This window comes from Xiphophorus couchianus, chromosome 23, assembly GCF_001444195.1.
Source record: "Xiphophorus couchianus chromosome 23, X_couchianus-1.0, whole genome shotgun sequence".
In the NCBI taxonomy this organism is placed as follows: domain Eukaryota; kingdom Metazoa; phylum Chordata; class Actinopteri; order Cyprinodontiformes; family Poeciliidae; genus Xiphophorus; species Xiphophorus couchianus.
The window spans coordinates 28553111-28578022 of NC_040250.1; the positions used below are offsets into that span (position 1 = coordinate 28553111).

General features: G+C 39.2%; 8 non-coding genes across 8 annotated transcripts; 7 read left to right on the plus strand and 1 right to left on the minus strand.

Moving 5' to 3' along the window:
* The first annotated feature begins 777 nt into the window (after positions 1–777).
* trnaa-ugc (transfer RNA alanine (anticodon UGC)) lies at positions 778–850 on the plus strand. The gene has a single exon. It is a non-coding gene; the product is annotated as a tRNA-Ala (tRNA).
* A 374-nt stretch (positions 851–1224) lies between these two features.
* Positions 1225–1297, plus strand: trnaa-agc (transfer RNA alanine (anticodon AGC)). Its single transcript has one exon. It is a non-coding gene; the product is annotated as a tRNA-Ala (tRNA).
* A 572-nt stretch (positions 1298–1869) lies between these two features.
* trnaa-agc (transfer RNA alanine (anticodon AGC)) lies at positions 1870–1942 on the plus strand. Its single transcript has one exon. It is a non-coding gene; the product is annotated as a tRNA-Ala (tRNA).
* A 1182-nt stretch (positions 1943–3124) lies between these two features.
* On the plus strand, positions 3125–3197 carry trnaa-ugc (transfer RNA alanine (anticodon UGC)). Its single transcript has one exon. It is a non-coding gene; the product is annotated as a tRNA-Ala (tRNA).
* A 552-nt stretch (positions 3198–3749) lies between these two features.
* On the minus strand, positions 3750–3831 carry trnas-gcu (transfer RNA serine (anticodon GCU)). Its single transcript has one exon. It is a non-coding gene; the product is annotated as a tRNA-Ser (tRNA).
* A 357-nt stretch (positions 3832–4188) lies between these two features.
* trnaa-agc (transfer RNA alanine (anticodon AGC)) lies at positions 4189–4261 on the plus strand. The gene has a single exon. It is a non-coding gene; the product is annotated as a tRNA-Ala (tRNA).
* A 142-nt stretch (positions 4262–4403) lies between these two features.
* Positions 4404–4476, plus strand: trnaa-agc (transfer RNA alanine (anticodon AGC)). The gene has a single exon. It is a non-coding gene; the product is annotated as a tRNA-Ala (tRNA).
* Positions 4477–4856: 380 nt separating this feature from the next.
* trnaa-agc (transfer RNA alanine (anticodon AGC)) lies at positions 4857–4929 on the plus strand. The gene has a single exon. It is a non-coding gene; the product is annotated as a tRNA-Ala (tRNA).
* Positions 4930–24912: the final 19983 nt, after the last annotated feature.

Sequence of the window (24912 nt, forward strand, 5' to 3'; positions counted from 1 at the left end):
CTTTTTTAATCTATTGTATACAATAAAAGAAATTAACTTACCGTATGATAACCACAGTCGCAGGGAATTTTTTTCCCAAATATGTCGATTGTCCTGACTTTTTGGTTGAAGGCAGGAGTCAGTGGGCATGTGTCTATCCGCTGGATGACAGATTTCCATCTTCTGGCTCCAGGTCTCTTCCCGGTGGTAAATCGGAACTTGCCCTGAGCATACAGCTGCATAACACCAGCCCAGTAAGAGTCCGGTTTTCCTGTCTTCGTCATCTTTAAAACTGTACAAATCACAGCAGATGTTAGAATAATATTCCAAGCAACAGTATCTTTTTATGGTGGACAGTAACTATCCACCATATAAATAAACTATTAACCATAAATACTCATTTTACCTCGATTAAACAGTCAAAAAGTAGGAGACGGAGGAGCAACAACATTCGTTTCTTTCCGCGCAGGTCACTGCGCATGTCATACGTGATGTCGTAACACGCAAAATCCTAGGAGTTTGTTCGGATTGGTTAGGACTTTGTTAGGAATTGTTAGGACTTTGTTAGGAACTTGTTAGGACTTTGTTAGGACTGTTAGGAATTTGTTAGGAATGTTAGAAATTTGTTAGGAACTGGATTGACGGCCAGTCGGCAGCGGGTGCGGCCACCTCGCCTTTGCTTTTATCGTAGACTGAAGGGCAGATGATCAAGTTATGTACAGAAGTCTTTCAATGTTTGTTGGAATGGACCGTAGTTAAAGTCCTGAGATTTTCTGATCCTTTATTTTGTGAGTGAGTGGGGTATTAGCTCAAGTGGTAGAGCGCTCGCTTTGCATGTGAGAGGTAGCGGGATCGATGCCCGCATTCTCCAGAATGTCTTTCTCAAAAACTTTGTCTTTTCACTTAAGAACAAGTACCCCAATCTTACATATAATTGCTCATGGGTTTAAAACAAGCTCTTTTGATATTGTATTGAATGAAAAATACTGATAATATTGAGATTTTCTGATTCTTTTTTTAGTAACAATGTGTGGAATTAGCTCAAGTGGTAGAGCGCTCGCTTAGCATGTGAGAGTTAGCGGGATCGATACCCGCATTCTCCAGAATGTCTTTCTCTATGCAGCTTTGTCTTTTGACTCAAGGTCAAGTACCCCAATCTTACATAGAATTGCTCAAGTGCTTACAACAAGCTCCTTTGATTTTGTATTGAATGAGATTTTCTGATTCTTTTTTTAGTAACAGTGTGGGGAATTAGCTCAAGTGGTAGAGCGCTCGCTTAGCATGTGAGAGGTAGCGGGATCGATGCCCGCATTCTCCAGAATGTCCTTCTTTATGCACTTTTGTCTTTTCACTTAAGGTCAAGTACCCGAATCTTACATAGAATTGCTCAAGTGCTTACAACACATTCCTTTGATTTTGTATTGAATGAGATTTTCTGAATCTATTTTTAGGAACAGTGTGTGGAATTAGCTCAAGTGGTAGAGCGCTCGCTTAGCATGTGAGAGGTAGCGGGATCGATGCCCGTATTCTCCAGAATGTCCTTCTCTATGCAGCTTTGTCTTTTGACTCAAGGTCAAGTACCCCAATCTTACATAGAATTGCTCAAGTGCTTACAACAAGCTCCTTTGATTTTGTATTGAATGACATTTTCTGAATCTATTTTTAGTAACAATGTGTGGAATTAGCTCAAGTGGTAGAGCGCTCGCTTAGCATGTGAGAGTTAGCGGGATCGATACCCGCATTCTCCAGAATGTCTTTCTCTATGCAGCTTTGTCTTTTGACTCAAGGTCAAGTACCCCAATCTTACATAGAATTGCTCAAGTGCTTACAACAAGCTCCTTTGATTTTGTATTGAATGAGATTTTCTGATTCTTTTTTTAGTAACAGTGTGGGGAATTAGCTCAAGTGGTAGAGCGCTCGCTTAGCATGTGAGAGGTAGCGGGATCGATGCCCGCATTCTCCAGAATGTCCTTCTCTATGCACTTTTGTCTTTTCACTTAAGGTCAAGTACCCCAGTCTTACATAGAATTGCTCAAGTGCTTACAACACATTCCTTTGATTTTGTATTGAATGACATTTTCTGAATCTATTTTTAGGAACAGTGTGGGGGATTAGCTCAAGTGGTAGAACGCTCGCTTAGCATGTGAGAGGTACCGGGATCGATGCCCGTATTCTCCAGAATGTCCTTCTCTATGCAGCTTTGTCTTTTGACTCAAGGTCAAGTACCCCAATCTTACATAGAATTGCTCATGGGTTTAAAACAAGCTCTTTTGATATTGTATTGAATGAAAAATACTGATAATATTGAGATTTTCTGATTCTTCTTTTAGTAACGATGTGTGGAATTAGCTCAAGTGGTAGAGCGCTCGCTTAGCATGTGAGAGGTAGCTGGATCGATACCCGCATTCTCCAGAATGTCCTTCTCTATGCAGCTTTGTCTTTTGACTCAAGGTCAAGTACCCCTATCTTACATAGAATTGCTCAAGTGCTTACAACAAGCTCCTTTGATTTTGTATTGAATGAGATTTTCTGATTCTTTTTTTAGTAACAGTGTGGGGAATTAGCTCAAGTGGTAGAGCGCTCGCTTCGCATGTGAGAGGTAGCGGGATCGATGCCCACATTCTCCAGAAAGTCATTCATTATAAACTTCTGATTTTTATCTGTCCCATAAATGAAGATAGACTATCTCATGAAGTACTGGGGTATGCCTCAAGAGTGTATACTCATGAACTAGTTGCCGCAACAGATGTTATACAATTTGGGTTCTTTTCTCTTTTCTTGAGATTATAACACTTGATGAAAGATTTAAAGGAACAAGCAATGTGGCCTTGTCTGGAAGTGTACATTCAGGTAATCCTCTATAAACTATACAAAGTAGACCCCTAACACTGACAACAGTGTTGACATCCTTTTGAGGCAATATTTTTTCCCAAGTTAAAGTATCCGACGAGGATGGGATTTGAACCCACGCGTGCTCTGCACAATGGATTAGCAGTCGCCTTAACCACTCGGCCACCTCGCCTTTGCTTTTATTGTTGACTGAAGGGCAGATGATCAAGTTATGTACAGAAGTCTTTCAATGTTTGTTGGAATGGAGCGTAGTTAAAGTCTTGAGATTTTCTGATCCTTTATTTTGCGAGTGAGTGGGGTATTAGCTCAAGTGGTAGAGCGCTCGCTTTGCATGTGAGAGGTAGCGGGATCGATGCCCGCATTCTCCAGAATGTCTTTCTCAAAAACTTTGTCTTTTCACTTAAGAACAAGTACCCTAATCTTACATATAATTGCTCATGGGTTTAAAACAAGCTCTTTTGATATTGTATTGAATGAAAAATACTGATAATATTGAGATTTTCTGATTCTTTTTTTAGTAACAATGTGGGGAATTAGCTCAAGTGGTAGAGCGCTCGCTTCGCATGTGAGAGGTAGCGGGATCGATGCCCACATTCTCCAGAAAGTCATTCATTATAAACTTCTGATTTTTATCTGTCCCATAAATGAAGATAGACTATCTCACGAAGTACTGGGGTATGCCTCAAGAGTGTATACTCATGAACAAGTTGCCGCAACAGATGTTATACAATTTGGGTTCTTTTCTCTTTTCTTGAGATTATAACACTTGATGAAAGAAATAAAGGAACAAGCAATGTGGCCTTGTCTGGAAGTGTACATTCAGTGTACATTCCTCTATAAACTATGCAAAGTAGACCCCTAACACTGACAACAGTGTTGACAACCTTTTGAGGCGATATTATTTCCCAAATTAAAGTATCCGACGAGGATGGGATTTGAACCCACGCGTGCTCTGCACAATGGATTAGCAGTCCATCGCCTTAACCACTCGGCCACCTCGCCTTTGCTTTTATCGTGGACTGAAGGGCAGATGACCAAGTTATGTACAGAAGTCTTTCAATGTTTGTTGGAATGGACCGTAGTTAAAGTCCTGAGATTTTCTGATCCCTTTTTTTGTGAGTGTGTGGGGATTTAGCTCAAGTGGTAGAGTGCTCGCTTTGCATGTGAGAGGCACCAGGATCGATGCCCGCATTCTCCAGAATGTCCTTCTCTATGCAGCTTTGTCTTTTGACTCAAGGTCAAGTACCCCAATCTTACATATAATTGCTCAAGGGTTTAAAACAAGCTCTTTTGATATTTTATTGAATGAAAAATACTGATAATATTGAGATTTTCTGATTCTTTTTTTACTAACAATGTGGGGAATTAGCTCAAGTGGTAGAGCGCTCGCTTAGCATGTGAGAGGTAGCGGGATCGATGCCCGTATTCTCCAGAATGTCCTTTTCTATGCAGCTTTGTCTTTTGACTCAAGGTCAAGTACCCCAATCTTACATAGAATTGCTAAAGTGCTTACAACAAGCTCCTTTGATTTTGTATTGAATGAGATTTTCTGATTCTTTTTTTAATAACAGTGTGGGGAATTAGCTCAAGTGGTAGAGCGCTCGCTTAGCATGTGAGAGGTAGCGGGATCGATGCCCGCATTCTCCAGAATGTCCTTCTCTATGCACTTTTGTCTTTTCACTTAAGGTCAAGTACCCCAATCTTACATAGAATTGCTCAAGTGCTTACAACACATTCCTTTGATTTTGTATTGAATGAGATTTTCTGAATCTATTTTTGGGAACAGTGTGGGAAATTAGCTCAAGTGGTAGAGCGCTCGCTTCGCATGTGAGAGGTAGCGGGATCGATGCCCACATTCTACAGAATGTCCTTCTCTATGCAGCTTTGTCTTTTTACTGAAGGTCACGTACCCCAGTCTTACATAGAATTGCTTAAGCCTTAAGGGTTTACAAGTTCTTTTGGTTTTCTATGGAGTAAGACCTTCTGATAATCCTGAGATTTTCTGATTCTTTTTTTAGTAACAGTGTGGGGAATTAGCTCAAGTGGTAGAGCGCTCGCTTAGCATGTGAGAGGTAGCGGGATCGATGCCCGCATTCTCCAGAATGTCCTTCTCTATGCACTTTTGTCTTTTCACTTAAGGTCAAGTACCCCAATCTTACATAGAATTGCTCAAGTGCTTACAACACATTCCTTTGATTTTGTATTGAATGAGATTTTCTGAATCTATTTTTGGGAACAGTGTGGGAAATTAGCTCAAGTGGTAGAGCGCTCGCTTCGCATGTGAGAGGTAGCGGGATCGATGCCCACATTCTACAGAATGTCCTTCTCTATGCAGCTTTGTCTTTTTACTGAAGGTCACGTACCCCAGTCTTACATAGAATTGCTTAAGCCTTAAGGGTTTACAAGTTCTTTTGGTTTTCTATGGAGTAAGACCTTCTGATAATCCTGAGATTTTCTGATTCTTTTTCTAGTAGGCGTGTGGGGAATTGGCTCAAGTGGTAGACCGCTTGCTTCGCATTTGAGAGGTAGTTGGATCGATGCCCACATTCTCCAGAAAGTCATTCATACTTCTGATTTTTATCGGTCCCATCAATGAAGATAGAATATTTCGTGAAGTACTGTGGTATGCCTCAAGAGTATATACTCATGACCCAGTTGCCGCAACGGATGTCATGGAATTTGGGTTCTTTGCTGTTTTCTTGACATTGTAACAGTTCATGAGAGAATTAAAGGAACAAGCAATGTAATCTTGACTGAAAGTGTACATCCAGGTGATCTTCTATAAACTATCCAAACCAGACCCCTAACACTGACAACAGTGTTGACATCTGTTTGAGGCCACATTAATTCCCAAATTAAATTATCCGACGAGCGCTCTCTTTGCATCTGAGAGGCAGTCGCCCAATCTTTGATTCAACAGGGTCAGAGTGTTCACGGAGTAGTGAATGGAGGATGCTTAGATTGCTCTTTTGCGTGTTATTGTGGTTCATAGGTTTGAAATTGTTTAGCTCGAGGTCTCTAAGTTGGGTCTCGAACATACCACCTTGTGGGGTCGCGGCGTTCCTCTTCCACTTTGTGAAGCCGCTCACAGAAGTGCAGAAACTACGCTGGAATTTTGCGTCGTGGATTATTCATTTTTTTCCACCTTTTCAAACATTTTACTGATTATTTGTTATGTATATTTTATAGTATGTATCAGGTTAATATGTATCAGTTCAAAACGCATATTTAAACAAAATCACAGTCACAATATGTACCTACATAGTAATGCGAACTTATGAGAACTTGCTTTTAGGCAGGATTTCCAAGTTAGTCAAGTCGCGTTCACAATTAGACGATTTCAGGTATATCCGCAAAAGATTTTTGTTGTTTTTGCTGTTTGCTCACACGCATCAAGCGACTTGGGAAAGCAGATAAGATCATTTCTGAAAGCGGGTTCCAGAATGGCTAAATTTCAAAATGTTGGTTCCATGTTTCCGTGAGGCCATGCGAGACGTGTTTCTTTTTTTAAACGACAACTTCGTATCTCCTTCTCTCTCTTTATCCATGCAGCTCATTCTCACTAATGACGTTCTGTGTTTTTTATGTCATTCTCTGGAAGTTTTACAGCGCCACCGACGGGCCAGTCAGTACTACTACAACATTTCTAGTGTGGACGAGCATTTTTTCTTAATCATTCACTAAAATAAATCTTGCTCATCTCCGTGCTGATGGAGCGTTGGAGAGAGAAGACATAATCTACATTTAGAGGGAACACACATGAGAGAGCAGGTTGCTTTATCTGTAAGATGTTTGAATCAAACCACATTTGTGCAAGAGATATTAAATCTGTGAGCAGGGACAAAAGCTTTAGATGAGGAATGATGTTTGTAATTTGAAAATGCACACTGTTAAATTTTAAGTATTTCCTTGGTTTATGGTGAAATCTATGCAACAAACATTTCATATCACTTAACATCCCCACATCTCATAAAGCAGGCTTATAAAAACGCTAGAGGGAAACATCCATACATAAGCTACAATGCTCAGATCACATTTTCTCATTACATCATTTACCCAGAAATTCCTAACGTGACATTTAATTCCTCTTTTTCCAGACACTTTCTTGATACACTGTATGAGAAGGCAAGCTTGTTATCGGAAAGCTGTCTGCGATTATTGACTGCTGCAAAATAAAAAGGTTTCTTAGATGATAATCACAGCAGCAAACAACAAACAGCGGCACTACAGTGTGAACACGGGCTTTAACGAACAGCTTGATCCCCCAAACCTCAAACACACCAATCAAACAAATATCTGTTTTATATCCAGATTAGGCCCATCTGTGAAGATGTGTGTGGATCTCCAAGAGGATAAAAAAAATAAAAATCAATCTCCACCAATTAACTTGTTCAAACATCACCAGTGGCAGAGAGCGGCCGGGTGAATGACTGGTGTTGTCCAGACAACACAACTTCAGCTCAGCTCATGGAGAGACTCAGAGAAACCTCTGCTGTCAAACACTTTAAATGTTCTCAATGTTTATTCATTTGTGCTGAATGCTGGAGGCAGTGATATTTTCCATTTGACGCAAGTTTCATTGTTGTATTTTCTTTTATAACTGATCTCATGATTATTTCATAGGTGAAGGCCTTGGTTGTTGGAATTTGCATGTTCTCCTTGTGCAAGTATAGATTTAAGTGTAGAAATAAATAGATTGTGATTTCATTTTATTTTTTTCAAAAATAACTTTTGGTATAAAATGACTTAAGCCCTTATTTTAGAAAGGGGACGATCTGGCTTTTGGAGTGGGTGTGTGGGTGTGTGTGTGTGTGTGTGCTGCCTAGAGCTGGTTACCTAACAGGTGGCTCCTGCTGCTAGCCTCAATCACTGCTGCTCATCGGTGCTTTTAGTTCTGTCTGGCTGCAGGTCGCTCCAAGCTCAACATGCCTGACTGCTACTTTATGAAACAATACAATTATTTAGTCAAATCAAAGCCAAACTGGTTGAGTCTTGCAAAAGTATCAATAACCAAACAAACTTCAGACTTTACTTAGTGGGATTTTTATCTAAAAACTGCACATACTTGTGGAAGGAAAGTGATGCATGATTTTCAATGGTATTATAGCTAAAACTCTGAAAAGTGTGGCATGCACATATTATTTGATGGCACACCGGAAAACACTATTGCTGTGTTCAAGTTGTGCTAAAAGGAGTGAGCCTATCAGTGAAGAAATTCAAGTCTAATTTAGCATCTGAATGCTAAACATGTAGCAGCAGCACAACGCGTCCCTGAACACTTCCTGAAACACTGGAAAGCTGATTACGTATTAGAACAGCAACGATAACACATTCAAAACAATAAATATCTCTGTTGTTGAGCTTGGGCGTCTGTTTATTCAATAATTCAGCAACAAAAAGGGTTTCTGAATTATTTTGTTGACAAACAGCTCTGGGAAAAAATGAAGGGCCTACTGCAGTAGGCCACAGAAAACCTCCTGGTTATTCCACCAAATATTAATTTCTGAACATTAGTGTCCTTGTTTCTAAATGAAAATCTACTTTTTTTTTCTTTGCATTATTCGAGGTCTGAAAGCACTGTGTCTTTTCATGCTTGTTATTTTGACCATTTCTCATTTTCTGGATATTAATACAAACCTAAATGTTCCCATCTTCCCTCCGGTGCTGTCGATGCGTTCAAACCTCCATCTGGATCTTCTCCACCTGCAGCACAATGGAACCGCAGCTTTACATTCAGCCTTCAAGCTGGCAGCACTCAATACCATTTTGTATTAAAAAAATAAAAATAAATAAATAAGTAAACACACCTACAGCTGATGACAGCAGGGGGTCCAAGAATGTTTGTTCAACAGAATCCATTCAACCGGCTGGAAATCTCTGCAGCGATGCCTTTGTGGTTTTTTTTTCTCTTTTTCTCCTATGACACACAGACATGTTTAGTGACAACAAACAGCCTAATCACTATGCTCTATATCACCCTGTCAATTACTGCCACAAAGAGAGATTTTCACAACCTAGTGAGCGCAGCAGGCGGCCGGTTAAACAGGAATTCTTCGCCGTGCGCATGCAGCCGGCCTTCGTCGGGACAACCTGCGGCGGTGAGAGGCGCCCACTCCGGTCGGGACCGAAGTCTAAAAAAAGAAGAAAAAAAGACAAGAACGAATTGATGTTACTGTAGTTCAGAGTTCAAGCCAGATAAAACACATATCACTGTTTCAGTCTCTTTGCTTTTAAGTAGATTAATCGCCCCGCTTCCTTTTGTTTGACAGCCTGAACTGGATAAAAGCCTTAAGCCTCTGCCTCCGCCGCGCCGTCTGAATCTGAATGCTGGGAGAGCAGAAAACACAATCAGCCTGCATGGTACTGCATGTTTTCACCTTCTCTCCATGGATTCATATACATTAATAATGAGCCATATGTGCCAGAGCAGCACAAACTCCTGCTGGAGATTCTTAATAGCCTCTAGTTCGTGTTTCCTGCCCATTCGGATCTAGTTAATGACCTCCCAGCTCACCACCACTCCCAGTAAATCATTTGGGTTCTTTAATGGGAAGAACATTTACACATCCACAGATATCATCTAATGAGGGAAGGTGACGGGACTTAGAAGTCAAGGCTGGTTTGTAGAAACAAGGATTTTTCCCAAACAGTTAAATACTGGAACAGCTGCTGCGTTTCATCGCTGCCAGCTTCAGAACTTGATAGTTTATGGTACAGATTCAACAAAGTCTGAAATTTTGGGCCATGTTGACATGGTAGCATCATGGGGTCTTGTGAGTGTGAAGGTCACTTGATGACAGAGAACTGATTGCAATTTGCAATTTCTTCCCTGCTGGAAGCAACCATCAGAATGGTACACTGTAAACTTAAACTAAATCTGTTTGAACCTTAAGAGATGCTATTCGAGACTGACACATTTTTAGACATTTTAGCTGGTTAGCCAGCTGATGCTAAATTCAACCCTCAGCAAATCGTTTAGAAGCCTGACTGAATGGGGCTGCTGCCCAAATGGTGTCTTTAGCCATCGCTAGCAGGGTGAAGGCTGCAGTGTTAGCAATTTGTTCTTGTCTTATTATACACCTGTTTACTCCTGTCCTACGTTAGAAACTAGTTGTCATTTCATACTGAGAAAGTAAGCTATGGTTTTTTTTGTTTGTTTATTCGCTTTTTTTTTTTTTTAACTGCTCTTTGACAATATCTAAACTTTGAGGAATAAAACTGCCCCTGTGCAACACCCGGCAACATGTGTTGCTCATGTAGCCAGGAACATGTTGCCAGCTAACCCACTGAGACTCTGGGGTTGCTGACTGACAGCTCAACGAAAAGAGAGCCAGGTTGGAAGGAAACAACTTCTACTCTTTGTAAATTTTAAGCAGTCTGTCAGTGAAAAGTCAGTCAGGTGGAAAGTAATAACTAAACCTCTGGGAAGCGGCGTCTTGTAAAGGTCTCAGTGTCGTTAAGCTGTTTTTGTCACATTACAGCCACAAACCACAAAGAGTTTTACTGGGATTTTCTATAAAACAAAAACACCATGTATGGCATATGTGCTTTTCTATTCTTTTTGGTTCATGTACCGTACTATGGCCCCCTCTGTCTCCACCTTTTGCATATGACTTCTTGTTAATTCATGGTTCAAACCACATTTAAATTGGCAAACTGTGTCTGTGCAAAGAAAACCCAGATCTAGCTCATTGTTTTATTTCAGAAACACAGACCCATTCAATAAATTCAAATATTTTTGAAAAGTTCATTTACTTTAGAAACTTTGTCACCAAGTGAAACACATTATATATTTACATATATATTAACTACACATACATGGATGTTTGGAAGCCTTTATTATGATGATTTTCCACTCACAATTAATGAAAATGTGATCTTTAGAATCAAAATAATGTTTTGTATAATACTTTCTTCTGTGTTTTATTTCACACAAGAATCATTTCATGTTTGAAATATTTTCATTTTTCACTTTTTAAAATGTTTTTAGAACAATCTGTAGAACATTTGTGACACTTTGTAGAACATTTTTAAAACAAAATGACGACAACAGCAATTTTACAAGAGCAATGATGAGATGTCAATAATGGACAAAGTCATCATCCATTATGTGTGTGTGGGTGTGTGTGTGGGCGTGGGCATGGGGGGAGTGCAAAAGAGCACGTTTCTTGAAACTAGCTAGCTAACCATGCTAGCTAACATTACTGTCTGTATTCTATTATTATGCTATGCTTATCATGCATGTGAGTGTATATGTGTGTGTGCATTTATTTATCCATCCATCCGTCTTCTTCCTCTTATCCAAGGTCGGGTCACGGGGGTAGCAGCTTCAGAAGGGAGACTCAGACTTCCCTCTCCCCAGCCACTTGTTCCAGCTTTTCCGGGGGAATCCCAAGGCGTTCCCAGGCCAGCTGAGAGACATAGTCCCAGCGTGTCCTGTTTCTTCCCCAGGGCCTCCTGGTGGGACGGGACTGGAACACCTCACCAGGGAGGCGTCCAGGAAGCATGCTGGCCAGATGCTCCTCTCGACGTGAAGGAGCAGCTGCTCTACTCTGAGTCCCTCCTGGATATCTGAGCTTCTCATCTTATCTCTGAGGGAGAGCCAAGACACCCTACGGAGAAAACCCACTTCGGCCGCTTGTATCTGCGATCTCGTTCTTTCGGTCATGACCCAAAGATCATGACCATAGATGAGGGTGGGAACGTAGATGGACCGGTAAATTGAGAGCTTCGCTTTTTGACTCAGCTCTCTCTTCACCACGACAGACTGGTACAGCGCCTGCTTCACTGCAGAAGCTACACCAATCCGCCTGTTGATCTCTTGCTCCATTTTTCCCTCGTTGGTGAACATTGAGGGAAACTCCTCCACTTGTGGCAGGACATCCTCCCTGACCCGGAGAAGGCACTCTATTGTATTCTGGCTCATTTATTTATGTAGCTATGAGTTTTTATTTTATTTATTGAGATAATAAAAGAAAGAACCTTGAACACATTGATCAACAGGTTTTGGATGTCATGCAATACATTTTCTCTCTCTTGGTTTTCCTATCCAGGGTGTCAGACACACAGAGACACACAAGGAGACCCAAGCAGACACCCCCACTTACGCATCAGAGGGTTAAAATAGAAGAAATTATTATAGTAAATTTTCCATAACCATAGCCTTCCGGTTCCACCAGGGGGCTCCACTCACACACAGATGGCAAAATGTCTTGATTTTAAAATTATGTAGAAAAAGATTTGTCTTGGGCGCTTTCTACTACTCTAGACTGTTTTCCACTGACTGTAAAATCATGCAGTCAGTCCAAAATTTGAATTACAAAAATAAACTAGCTTAATGGAAACACGGCTGTTTCGGGAAAAAAACAAACAAGTTTTCCAATGAAAATCTTTGCGATAGGACGAGGTGGTTTCTCCAAGCAAGTAGGCGGGGCTTGTTGCTCCAACACCTGAATAAGACACAAACGTCTCCTCTGATTGGCTGATGGATGATAAGGCTGAATTATGAATATATCTTATATAACAGTGTACATCTGTCGCTTCATGATTTTTAATGACATCATGTGGACAAACTTATTCACGTGGGATTTTATTTTATTTTAATTTCTTATTTAACGGAAACACCACAATTGCGGAATTGTATTTTCTCTTTCTACATTAGCAGAATATTGACAAAGATTTGTGCGCATTTGTAATGGAAAAGTAAGTAGTTTGACAGTGATGAATCTGATAGCAGACCTTTTAAAACTATAAAAGGAGACGCATGGTATTTAGATAGAAATCCGGCAGGTACAATGTAATCTACCAAGCATACACTCCTTATCTTTTGTCATCTATCAGTATAATTTTTTCTTTGTAGCCAGAATGGCGGCTCATTTTCAGACACCAAATTCTGCAGCGAAACAACTCGACCTGCAGTAGCACCGTTCAGGAACAAACCCAGTGCTGCAGCATCGTCACCTCTCCAGGGGACCGAGAAAGCCGCGTTGATCACCTCAGAGGCCGGAAGCACTGACCCCCCCCACCCCGAGCCTGGTTAAACACTGAGCTGTGACTCAGAAAGGAGAACCCAGACACAGGACAAACCAAGGCCAAATCTCATTTCACCCCATGCCCCAAACAGATAACACAATCCCTCTGCTTTTGATGTGCGCACAAACAGGGTAGTGTGTCACACTTTACCGAGGGAGAGGAAGGTAGAATAAGGGTGATTTTTCAAAAGAACACCTGAGATGCAGCCTTATGAAACACATTACGCTGTAAACTGCTTTCATATTAGCTTTTTGGAGAGGAGTGTCGCATTTTCTGAAAGGTAAAACTTCAAAAACTACCTGTGATGAGAGTATCTGGTCTCTGTGAGAGGAGTGTAGAATGAGACCGACTAATTGGTTAATTAGCTACTAACTTCTTAGTTAATGGTGACCACCACTGCAACCAGGGCATGATGGACCTGCTGTCAGGCACTGCTGAGCTAAATGTAAGCAGTTTAGGTCACATGTCCTCTTATCATGCTCTGGTAATGTAGGTGAACAGGATCACACATGTTAGCAGTGCTGACTGCTAGGTCAAGCGCTAACAAGCTTGTGAAAATCAAAGCTGTGTTTCAACTTATCTGATGCTCCTCTGTCTTTGACATTGCTTGGACATCAAAGTGTTGTTGACGGTTACAGTGCAGTAACACTTCACTACAAGCAAAATTGGATTAAAACCTGCATTAAAAGTGTCAACTTTGCATTAATTACACAAGTTTTAAAGCAAAGTTGCAATAAAATGTCATTATTTACCGAATGACACTTTATGACAGCAGTCATGAACATTCATGAAGGCTCCTTCATGTTCATGACCGGTGTTAAGTCATGTTAGTCATGTCTTATTCACACCCCTTCAAATAAACTGTAACTAAATATGCTAATTGATGGCAAATAACAACAGAAAAGTCCAAAAATCAACCATCTGAATTCCTAAAGTACACAGCTCTAATTTAGCACTCGGCACACAGCCCAACATGGAAAGGCCATGCGTAACAGTCGAGGCATGTTGCAGAAAAACCTCATTGTGGCTTAATGACGCATGGAGTCATTAACCTTTTGACAAAAACCCAGGAAATTACTGCCACTACATATTGATTTGACATATAGGCATATATGCACATTAACGAGCAGTGCCATTCCTCCACTACATTCGTATCATTTAGGTGATTTTGGAATAACTGGAACAAGAACAAACACAAGTGTGCGCAGACATATCGAGTGCGCACATATGATTCTGCAAGCTCCATTAATTTAACAACACGAGGTGATTAGAATTGTGATTATGAAGCTCCGGCAAGCATTACGACTCAAGATGAACATTGATTTCTCATTTTCCTCTGAGATCAGACAGGAGTTAATGAGCTGTGGAAATATTTAAAATTTCATTTCACCCCACATAATAAATGGAGAAACCAAAACAATAAGATGGATTTCCTCTTGAGTCTCACAAATGCACGGCCTGGAGAGTAGCTTCGTTAAGGCGTTTATCATAGCCAAGTGGCAAAAGACACACCTTTAAAACTGTGTGGGTCAGTCTGAAGCAACGGCGGCGATCCAGCCATATTTGCAGTACCATAATTCTGCCACACTTTGCGCGATCTGAAAAAAATCCAACGGTTTCTGAAAAGGGAGACGTTGCGCTTTCCAGCCAATTGTCGGGTTATTACGGTAATTTCACCGCCGCCGTAGCAGGGAGTGAAATTAATCTGAGGGGCTCTCTTTTAATATGCAATAAATTGCTAAAATTACTTGCTAGATATATCGAAAGTTCCTGTTGTTATGGATAAATTTGTCAAATATAGTTACTCACAGGACATTTAAAGAACTTTGTGCAAGTAAAATAAGCAAAAATATCCAGGTGGAGATTTGAAACTTCAGTCATAAAGAGTTAAAGAAGTTGGGATAGAGTTTAGGAGTGAAGTTTTCTGAACAAATACATTAAATTAAATGAAGTCTCTTGGGTCCCTTCATCATTTAATGTTGGTGAAGTGACTAACAGAAAAGAAAAGATGTTACCTCAACATTACAATCTTTATGTTGAAGAAAAGAAATATTCCAAAAAAAAAAAAACTTAAGAAAACTGTAGTGTTTTCCATCTGTCCTTTCTTCCTTTGGTTACCTCCATGTGTTTGTTCTCACCTGAATACTTGTGAATGTCTCTACGTCTACGTAAGGAAGTAGAGTTCTGCTCCAGTGAACTTTGCCTCTCCAGGCAGGATGAGCCTTATGGTAAAACTGGTAATAGAAATAAAGCATAAAAGTTAAAGGTAAAATATACAAAAATACAAACAAAAATGTAAACAAGTGTCTAAGTTAAAGATTTTCATTGATTGAGACAGAATCTCTGCATTCTCTATAGGCATCTAATGAACTATTTCAGGACTAAGATGCAGAATTAAGTCTGCCAGAAACAAGATTACGTCTTTTTATATAAATATCTCTGACTAATGCCCCTCTGTCACTGATTTCTGTCAGAAACGTGATGCAGCGTGACAGTTCTGAAACATCGCATGTCCATCCATTGTCTAAGCCCATTCAGTCTTGCAGGGTCGTGGGCGAGCTGGAGCCTGTCTCACGCTGTCATTGGGTGAGAGGCGGGGCCCGCCCTGGACAGACTGCCAGTCCATCACACAAAGACACACAACCATGCACACACGCACACTCATAGATAAGTTCAATCTAGAGAGACCAATCAACCTAACAGTCACGCACAGAACATGCAATCTTCATGCAGAAAGACCCCTGACCAGGATTCAAACCCTAGACCGTCCTGCTGCAAGGCATCAGTGCTGTCCAGCATCATATGAAGAGTTTAAGAAAAATTAGGAAACCCCATTCAGTTCTCATGTCTATTTTTTTTTTTTTTTGAGCTCTGGAAATAGGTTATTTGATTTCACTTAAAGGGGCAGTACAAAAGTATAACTGTGTGTTCACACCAAACACATTCTGAGCATCAGAGGAGCATCTGATTTACAAGGGGAGTCGTGGTGACGATGTTGGGAGTTTATCCTGTAACCAGTGGGTTGCTGGTTTGAACCGGTTGTCAGGTTAGCTTATGGTTTATTCACTTTAAACACTCATAATAATAATAATTGGTAGTCAATCAACACTGCAAATCAAAGAAATTTAAAACAAAGTTAAATGAAAATAATGCATTATATAAATTGAAAAAGTGCAGGTTGAAGCTATTTTTTAATAGTGTTAAATCTGCACTTAAGTTTTCTGTGGATCCTCTCTGGCAAAGTTTGAGTTTAGACAGCCAGACTGTCCTTGTGTCAGCGCCACCGAACCACATTGCTTTATATTCAGACACTACGCTGAGAGGAACAAGGTGTTCAATTCACAGGAAAAAAGACTTCCATCTCATTTACAACATGGCTGCCTTTCTCCATCCATCTCATATCTTTTAGGAACTAGATGTCATGAAATTTGCTTCACTCTGACTCATTTTAAAAAAGTTAAAGGATTCCCAATTTATTTATTTTTCTGGTGATGCTACGTCTCTGTCCATCAGGTTACACTAGTACAACGTCTCCCAGGTCACTGTGGCGTTGGAGCGCCGGAGATCATTCCACACTTCGCTCACTCCATTGAGCATTGGCCGCGTCATTTATGAATCATGTATGAGGGTTAAACGATACGAGTCAAACGTGAAAAGTACTAGCAGGTTTTTATTCAGGGCCTTTCATGAAGAGCCATTCATCTTTTATGAAGGTAAACTGAAGCCAGTGGGCAGGGAGGAGGAAAGAGCAGTGAACAAAAAAAAGGAAAAAGTCTGAAAGATGAAAGAAACCAGATGAGAGATTAGACCTTCGATCTACAGAATGAAACATCTCAAAACAGAATTTCAGATTATATTGATCCCAACTGAGGCCTACGCATGTAGTCAAGAAAAAAAAAAACCTTCAAAGAAATCTTGCAGAACTTTGTTTTGCCTCAAGTATTTCTATGTCAGAGAAAAAGAATGAAGAAAAATCAGCTTCAAAGAGGAACATCAACAATGCTCAGTTAACTCTAAAGTCACTGTATACATTAAACAATGTTCTGTTCCTTCTAGTAACATTTCTAATGTTTGGTTAAAACAAAGAAAAATACATTTTAAAAAATGGGTAATGTAATATTTTCTACCTCAGTTTGTGGAGATTCGTCTTTCATTCCAACTATTGTAATAAATGTTATGTATTTTTTTTGTCATTTTATTAGTTTAATCATTAATATTGTTATAGCTAGATATTTACATACACTCTATAAAAGTTTTAACTCAATGTTGGATCATTTTTCTGTGAGCCTGAGGTCAGAGGTCAGTGCTTTGTGATGGCTGCTCCAAATCACTGACTTTATCATTCTGAGGTTATTTTGTCACTAAGTTATTGCTGTTTATGGTCCATTTCTGCTCAACCTTTACATTTCTGTCGGATGTTTTGAAATCTCGCCTCATGGTTTCCACATCATGTGGAAAAGCCTTTCACAATAAAACATCATTTTGAAAAACTTCTGTCCCCATGTTATGTGTTTTATAAAATGTACCAGTCCTTCCTGCAACAAAACAGCTGCACAATATGATGCTGCCTGCTCTTCACCCGCTACGCTTCCTTGAAACTGTCCGTAAACTTTGAGCAAACTGTTAAAATGTCACTGAAAGGAAAAGTTGCATCTAAAAAAAAGAAAAATGGAAAAATACAGATCTAAGAAATTCAGGCTTTATATTCTATTTTCTAAGTTTCTCAGTAATCATCTCCTTGGTTGTTTTTATTGAGCAGCATGTTGTGGTCTTTACCCCAGACCTCTAAGCTGTTTTGGCTTCCTCTCCGTTTTGCCGACTCATCATTCACTTTCATGAGTCACACTGCTGTGGTGTCAGGACAGACGTATTTACTCAGATTCCTGTTTTCGCAGTGCTGAACCACAGGGGGCCGAGCACACAACCTTGAGGAACCCCAGGGCTTTGGAGCATCTCAGGTTGATGAAGGCTTGACTTAGAACACAATGCCAAGCCATCGACACAAGATCAGGTCATGGACCATTTGATATGTATGAACCCAAATGTCACACTCATGGATAAGGTACACAGATTGATTAAGTTAACAATGTTAACAAATAAAGTTGGCTTGATAAACATGCTAATTTTAGATGGTGAAAGGAAACTGGAGAAAGCAAAATAAACCAAACCAGTTTGTGTGAGGCCAGCAACCTATACAGTACGCCGTACAGGAGATGATCCAGAACGATAGACCTTTACCTTAAGAGTTAGCCATGACATTTAATGAAAAGTACAACTTGTTTTGGAGTTCTTGCTAATTTAATAAGAACAAATTCAGTGCTCCCCAGTAATGTTCCTCAAAAGATTGATGTTCTTATTATCTGTTCTCTCTATTAGACAGAATAACTCTGGACAGTAAGTAAATAGAACGAATTGGCTTTTCATTTTAAATCCAATTGAGCAATGGGCAGCAGCTGGACAGCACAGAAGCTGCAGTGACATCACGGCTCCGCTCTCTGATTTATCTTCAGAATCTTGGAGGCGACTGTCATGTTTAGAATAAATGGGACGGACCGGAAAGAACCGGTAGAACCGGAAGGATATTCATAACACTCATTTTACATTATTGTGCTGTACTTATTAAATAGCGTTTGCTGCTTGGGAATCTTTATATTGTTAATTACACAAACTCATTTACCGGAGCTTTCTGTAATGTTTGACTTCTGACTTCTCCATTGGAAACATTACTTTTGGAATGCTTCAGGAGTTTGTAGAAACAATAAGTAACAAAATACGATACAGTTAAAACCAGATATGTACATACACCAAATAAAAAGACACATACATATTTTTTTCCTCACCAGGTCAAGTTATTCAGACCAAAAACCTTTTGTTTTAGGTCAGGTAGTATTATCAAAATATTTTCTATTTGCTAAATGCTAGATAACGTAGTCAGAACACTTTTTTGTATCGTTCTTCAAATTCAAAAGTTTACATATAAATTTTGCCAATATCAGAGACTTTTGTTGTTTAAACTGTAAAACATGGGTCAAATCTTTCTTTTAAAAAAAAAAAACGTTCCCATTTCTTACCTTCTTGTCTTCTTATTCTTCATTCTCATTTTGTTCTTTTTCAAAACTACATCACATTCTCAATTTTTTCTTCTTTCATTAGGCAAATTTCCACACTGTCTGTCACTGAACTTCAGCTGAAAATTTGGGCCAATCAGATTAGACAGAAAAGTTTTCACCAATAACTGACTTCATGTACCGACAAAGTCGCTTTCGGAAAAAAAAAAAAGACAGTCCATAAAAGTGATGATGTAAAACTATATATATATATATATATATATATATATATATATACAGTAGATATAGATATCTATATCTATATCTATATACAGTATATATATATAATAAAAGTCATATTACAGCTTCAAAGTAAATGTGAGAAAATTAAACTTAAACATCAGCTTTTGAAATCTATGCCGGGTTTCCGGTTCTAGAAAAATAACCCCAGCCCACTACTTCAAGATCTTTCATCGACAGTAACGAATGTAGTTGGCGTTTCTCTAAAATTCTACTTCTTTGCCTAAAATGATACATTTTAATTTAACACTCCCCATTATGTGAGAAAGGACGACCAGCATGTCATTTCCTGATCTACGATCTCAGCCTGAAGAGCGGAGCGGCCCCCCAACAGCAAACGAACTGAACCAGACGTTGAGCGACTCTGACAGCGTCCAGGCCCGGCTCTCCGTGCTTAATGGCGCTTTTTTTTACTGTGAAGAATTATAATGGCACATTACAGTTAACAGACAGACATTGGTCAAGCCTCCGTCCATTAATTATCATGAAGTAGCTTCGAGCTGTAAAGGAGTAAGACTGATGAGGCTTCGCCTTCCAGTGGAAAGAAGTCTGGGCCAGTTGGAAAGCAGAGCTACACCATGATGTGTTTCTGAGCTGACAGATTCATTAGTCTTCATTATAGTCAGAGTACATAATCTCTTTCAAAGCTAAGCCTTCCTTTTTGTGCAAGTCAGCACAGTATATTTTATTACCAAACAATGGGATTTCAAACCATACCGAAAGGAGAAAAACTCTGCAGAGGCGGTAGAAAACCCGGGAGACTTGAACGTCACGCCGGATGTTTCCCTTCATCCCGAAGCCACAGAGTACGACCAACACGCTCGGTAAATCCCATTTTCCACCAACTACCAGGGATTTAATTATTCAGCGACGCAGCTTATGCTCCATCAATCAGCAGAACAGCGGCGGTATTGCGTCTGTGTGGTCTGCTCATGATGGACTGGGTGTTCCAGGACGTTTCAAATGTGCCTCTCATTCGTTCTCATTTGCATACGAGCAAAAAGGCAAGTGGTTGTAGATGTTCTGGTCGTTCAGAGTGAAATACGTCCCTTTGTCTGAGCAATTTGGACACAAGTGAGCCAAAGAAGTCCTGCTGGGAACAATTTTACATGAAAACGTGTTTTTTTAACATTTTCTTTAAGAAGGGTTCCTTCAGAGAAGAAAGAAACTAAAAAACAAAACACGTACGACTAACTTTGTGACTGTTGACCTCCCATCAGCGTGTTGATTGATGAGCAGTGTCACAAATTAGGGGCTGACATTTTCACAATCAAACAAAAACATGTCCTCAGCTTCTAACCTGACATTTGTTAGACATAATAGGCGTGATTAGGGAAGGTCACCTTTGTTACAACGTGTTACGTTCCTAAAAATGTTTTTATTTTATGAAATTAAAGGAATATCACAATATTTATCTAGCATTCATTTAAAAAGAAAAAGACAAACAATCACTGAAATGTTATTAAATGTCAATTTTTTAATTTAGTGTCATTTAAATAATTTGTTCCTCATGATGTTTGACAAAAACAAAAAAATCAGCACAGAGATTTCATCTCTTTAAAAACAAGCATTTATAAACAATTCAAGCGTGACAATCTGTCATAATAACAGAAAATATAATTAGCGTGTTCCAGAAAAGCCCCTCGGCTTCGACCAACCTTCTGCCTTCAAGCCTTTTTTGGCATCATTTACCATCTTTAACTAGACAGTTTAGAGTCTTTATCTGGTTTTATTCAGCTTTTGGATCAGGAGGAAAACATATATTTTCCTCCCAAGTCAGACTATGTTTAATTATCTGGGCTCACTTCATCCTGTCCAGTTGCTAGCCTGGAAAACATCATATAAACTTTTGACAATCTATATCTTTTTCCAATCTCATCCACTTATTGGTCTTTTTTGATTACGGGCCCCAGATGATTCGCTGCTGCTAAATATCAATAATGTTACTGTTGGCAGTGAGCCTTGGTGACGCTGGAGTTTCATTAATCTTTTCTCTTTAATAAACTAAATCAATTTTCTGTGGAATACAATCAAACTCACTTTAGATGTACACAGTGGAAACAATAAGTTTACATACACCCAATAAAAAGAGACAAACACATTTTTTCCTAACGTCTCATGTTTTAGGTCAGTTAGAATTACTAAAGTTATTTCTATTTGCTCAATACCAAATGTCACAAGAGGAAGAATATGTGAGGAATTTAAAATCATAACCCAGATGATGATGTTATGGTTTAGAAATCTTCTGATAGGCTGACATATTTGAGTTAATCAATATGCCACGCCTACGTAGGCGCACCTACATATTTGGCATCGTAGTTGGTAATTTTACAAATTAGCTATGGATTCAACACAACAGAATAACGCGCAACTTTTTATGAACTGTGACGCTGTGGTAGTCAGCTGCTCATTGTTAGAAAGAAACAAAATCAAACCTGTCGCCTTCTTCACTGATTCCGTCAGCAGTAACATCCTGCTGTTGATCATCTGACTCATGTATTGTGAAAAAGTGTTTCCATTGCAGTTTTGTGACATAAATCTATTTGGATACGGTTGGAAAAACCACCTCTTCCTAGCCCCAAAAAACTTTTTTTTTGAATATTGCAAGTTTTTGAAATGGTGTGTTGCAATTTGAGCAACTCTATTGTTGATGGAAATGCAGCTCTGGTGAGAAGCTTGTGGAAGGAAACCGAGGTCGACCCAACATCCCAAAGACAACAGTACAAAGAGAAATTATTTTGGTAATTCCAACCAACCTTCGCTGGTCTGGTTTAACTTCAGACAACGATGTCTGTCTGAGACCAGAACTTTGGTATATGCAAACTTCTGGTCTCAACTCATTATTTTCCATTAGTTTTGCTGTATGATGTTATCAGAGCTTATTTATTTGGAGGAAATCTTCTTTTCCAAAAAAATGATGGTGCAACAGGCGAATGTTAACTGATCAGAGCACTGAGTCTCTTCATCGGTATTCATTGCTGCTGTTTTAGTGAGATTCATCTTTCAGACATAATTTCTTGTATTGCTGTACTTGAGAACTGATTGAAGCAGGTCATGAAGAGGACTGAGGCAGACTGGAGTGGCCAAATTTCATTCTTCTCAAATAATTCAACAGCATTTGTTTATAAAAGTGATGATCTTTCCGACTGATCCACCTGAAACTCATGAAAAGTATTCACTTTAACTGTCATTTATTGACTAATGCAACCATTTTAAAGACTGTTTTGAAACTAACCATAGTTAGATGAATTTTTTATAACATTTTTTTTTTTTGCCAATGGGATCTGATTCTCCACAGAAATGAAGCAACTTACTGTTAATGAATGCATTTCATCCAGTTGTGCTTGAAATCTTGTCAAAATCAATGGGATTAGTTCGGAGAAAAGCACAATCAGACAGAAAACACCGTGCAGCACCGATTGGCAACGGCTTCATTTTCCAGCGCGACTGCTCCCTAACCCGCTGCCAGTGATGTGAAAGCATAACTGGATCGAAAAATCCACTGTGGAAGCCCATCAGTCATGGATTGTCCTCTCCAGCGAGTCTGAACGTTAAACTTCCTTCAAGCGCCTTGGGATCATTTACAATACAGAAAGGAACGAATAGTGGCTACCGTCCAAAAAGCTTTGGAGTATTCATCAAGAAGTTTGGAGAAATTGTCCTAAAAATGTCTAATAAAAATACAAAAAAAAAACTTTTCAGTGTGAAGAACTAAAGGTGGTCAGACTAGATATTGAAAACCAGTTAATTTGATTGTTTCTGCACAAAACTGATAAAAAAAACAGAAAAACTAGAACACATATGTCGGGAGATAGATATATTTTTATAACTCTATATTTATGTATATTTTTGAGACACAAGATGTTATAATGACCCTTTCAACTCTTTACATCCCAAGTGACTGAAATACATCCTAAGTGAGATCATTCCAGATGTTTGTTCTAATCATGTTGGCTTTCTAACGCTGATCCGTAATTATTTTCAGGCTGTTCTTTTAATTTGATGTATATTTTATTCATTTAATACTTACTTACTTTTAGTTTTGCAATTAACAGTTTGTAATCTGTATATTCACCCCGTTAGATTCCAGCCAGAAAACATTGACAACTCTTGTTTTCTTGTGCAGAAATGAACCAAATGTAAAACTGTGACAGGAACACATTTGCTGAGCCAAAAAAAAAAAAGTTGCCACCTGGATTTAACTAAGCAAATAGGTCAGAGAATCCCTTTAGAGGAGTTCTGCAGTGATTAATTTGCTACAGCTGGTAACATGTTGCTAAACCCTAATGGAGACGGTGAGTTTTCTCAAAGTATTTAACAACAGAATCAGCCAATTGAAACATCCTGAAATATGGTGAAACAGAGAAGGAATGAGAAGTTGTGTCTGGTTCTGAAATATCTCACATGTTAGAACCGTTTAATCCAGATCTCAATAATCCATTAACTTTGAAAAAACCCCACTATTCCGCATTAAATAGGAAATCCATTTAAAATCACTCGTGAATACGTTTGTTCACGTCACAGTTGGCATTAAAAACATCATCCCCCCGCCACTTCCTGTCGTCTTCTTCTTCGCTGTTTGCGCCAGTGGCAACATTCTGTTGTTGATCATGTGACTGCTGAATGTTCCCATTGCAGTTTAGCAAAAATAAATCCGTTTTGGTATGGTCAAAAAAAACAAACTCATCCTAGTGCCAAAAGTTTTTATTGAAAAAAGTGAGTTTTTTCAAAATTGCCGTGTTTCCATTAAAAATTACTTTACTATATTGTCAATGAAAAAACAGTTGTTGAAAGTAAGGCTAAAATATGTTTTGTTTTACATTACAAGCAAACAATATAAACTACATCTGAGCGCCCCCGGGCCCTGACGCCCTGTGTGGTGAGCCTCTATAGAGGCCGACACATATTTGATTTGTACAGTTAACCGCTGTGGGAACAGTAACTCCACATATTACTCCTCTGAGTGAGCGGCTGTTGGGAACATTGTGACATCATGTTGGGCTCTGTAACCCCGAAGTGTCTATTTGTCCTCTGTCTGTCCCATGTCTCTGTTCCCCCTCGTCTCTCTGGCTCCTGCTGTCTTTGCTTAAGGCCTTTTAAGAATCCATTCATGTGAAATCAAATGAAACTCACTAGAGATAACTCCCATCACACACTAACAGAATATTTTGTTCCCTTTACACATTTCCTGGTTTGCTACCAGGAAGATTCAGTTTGACAGAAACATTAAAATATTGTATTTTGAAAGAAGGTAAAATTTAGTCTGTAGTTTCAGTTTACTGTCTGTGACTCATATTTTAGCTTGCTAAGATGTTTAAGCACACATTTCCATTATTTTATATGCACTTTTTGAAGTATTATATTACAAACAGTTGACTGGACCGGTAATATTTGAAATAATTTCCTTAACTTTGCAAAAAGGTTGGCCTTTCTTACCGTGGTGTTTGCTTAATGGTCTTTATCACATTAACAAGTGTGTTAATGGGGAGATGGAAACACATTCGGTGAGCACGTCCCCATGTTGGAGTGAAACATAAACGATGAGCAGAATTTCAAATTGTTTTCATTGATTCATGTCTGTTTCCAGTGAATTAATGCAACTTTTGACTGTCTATGAAACAGTCTGTGTTTCTTGTACCTCAATTAACATTGAGTTAATGTTAACTCAATGTCCATGAACGATCAAAGACTCAGTGAGGTCTGA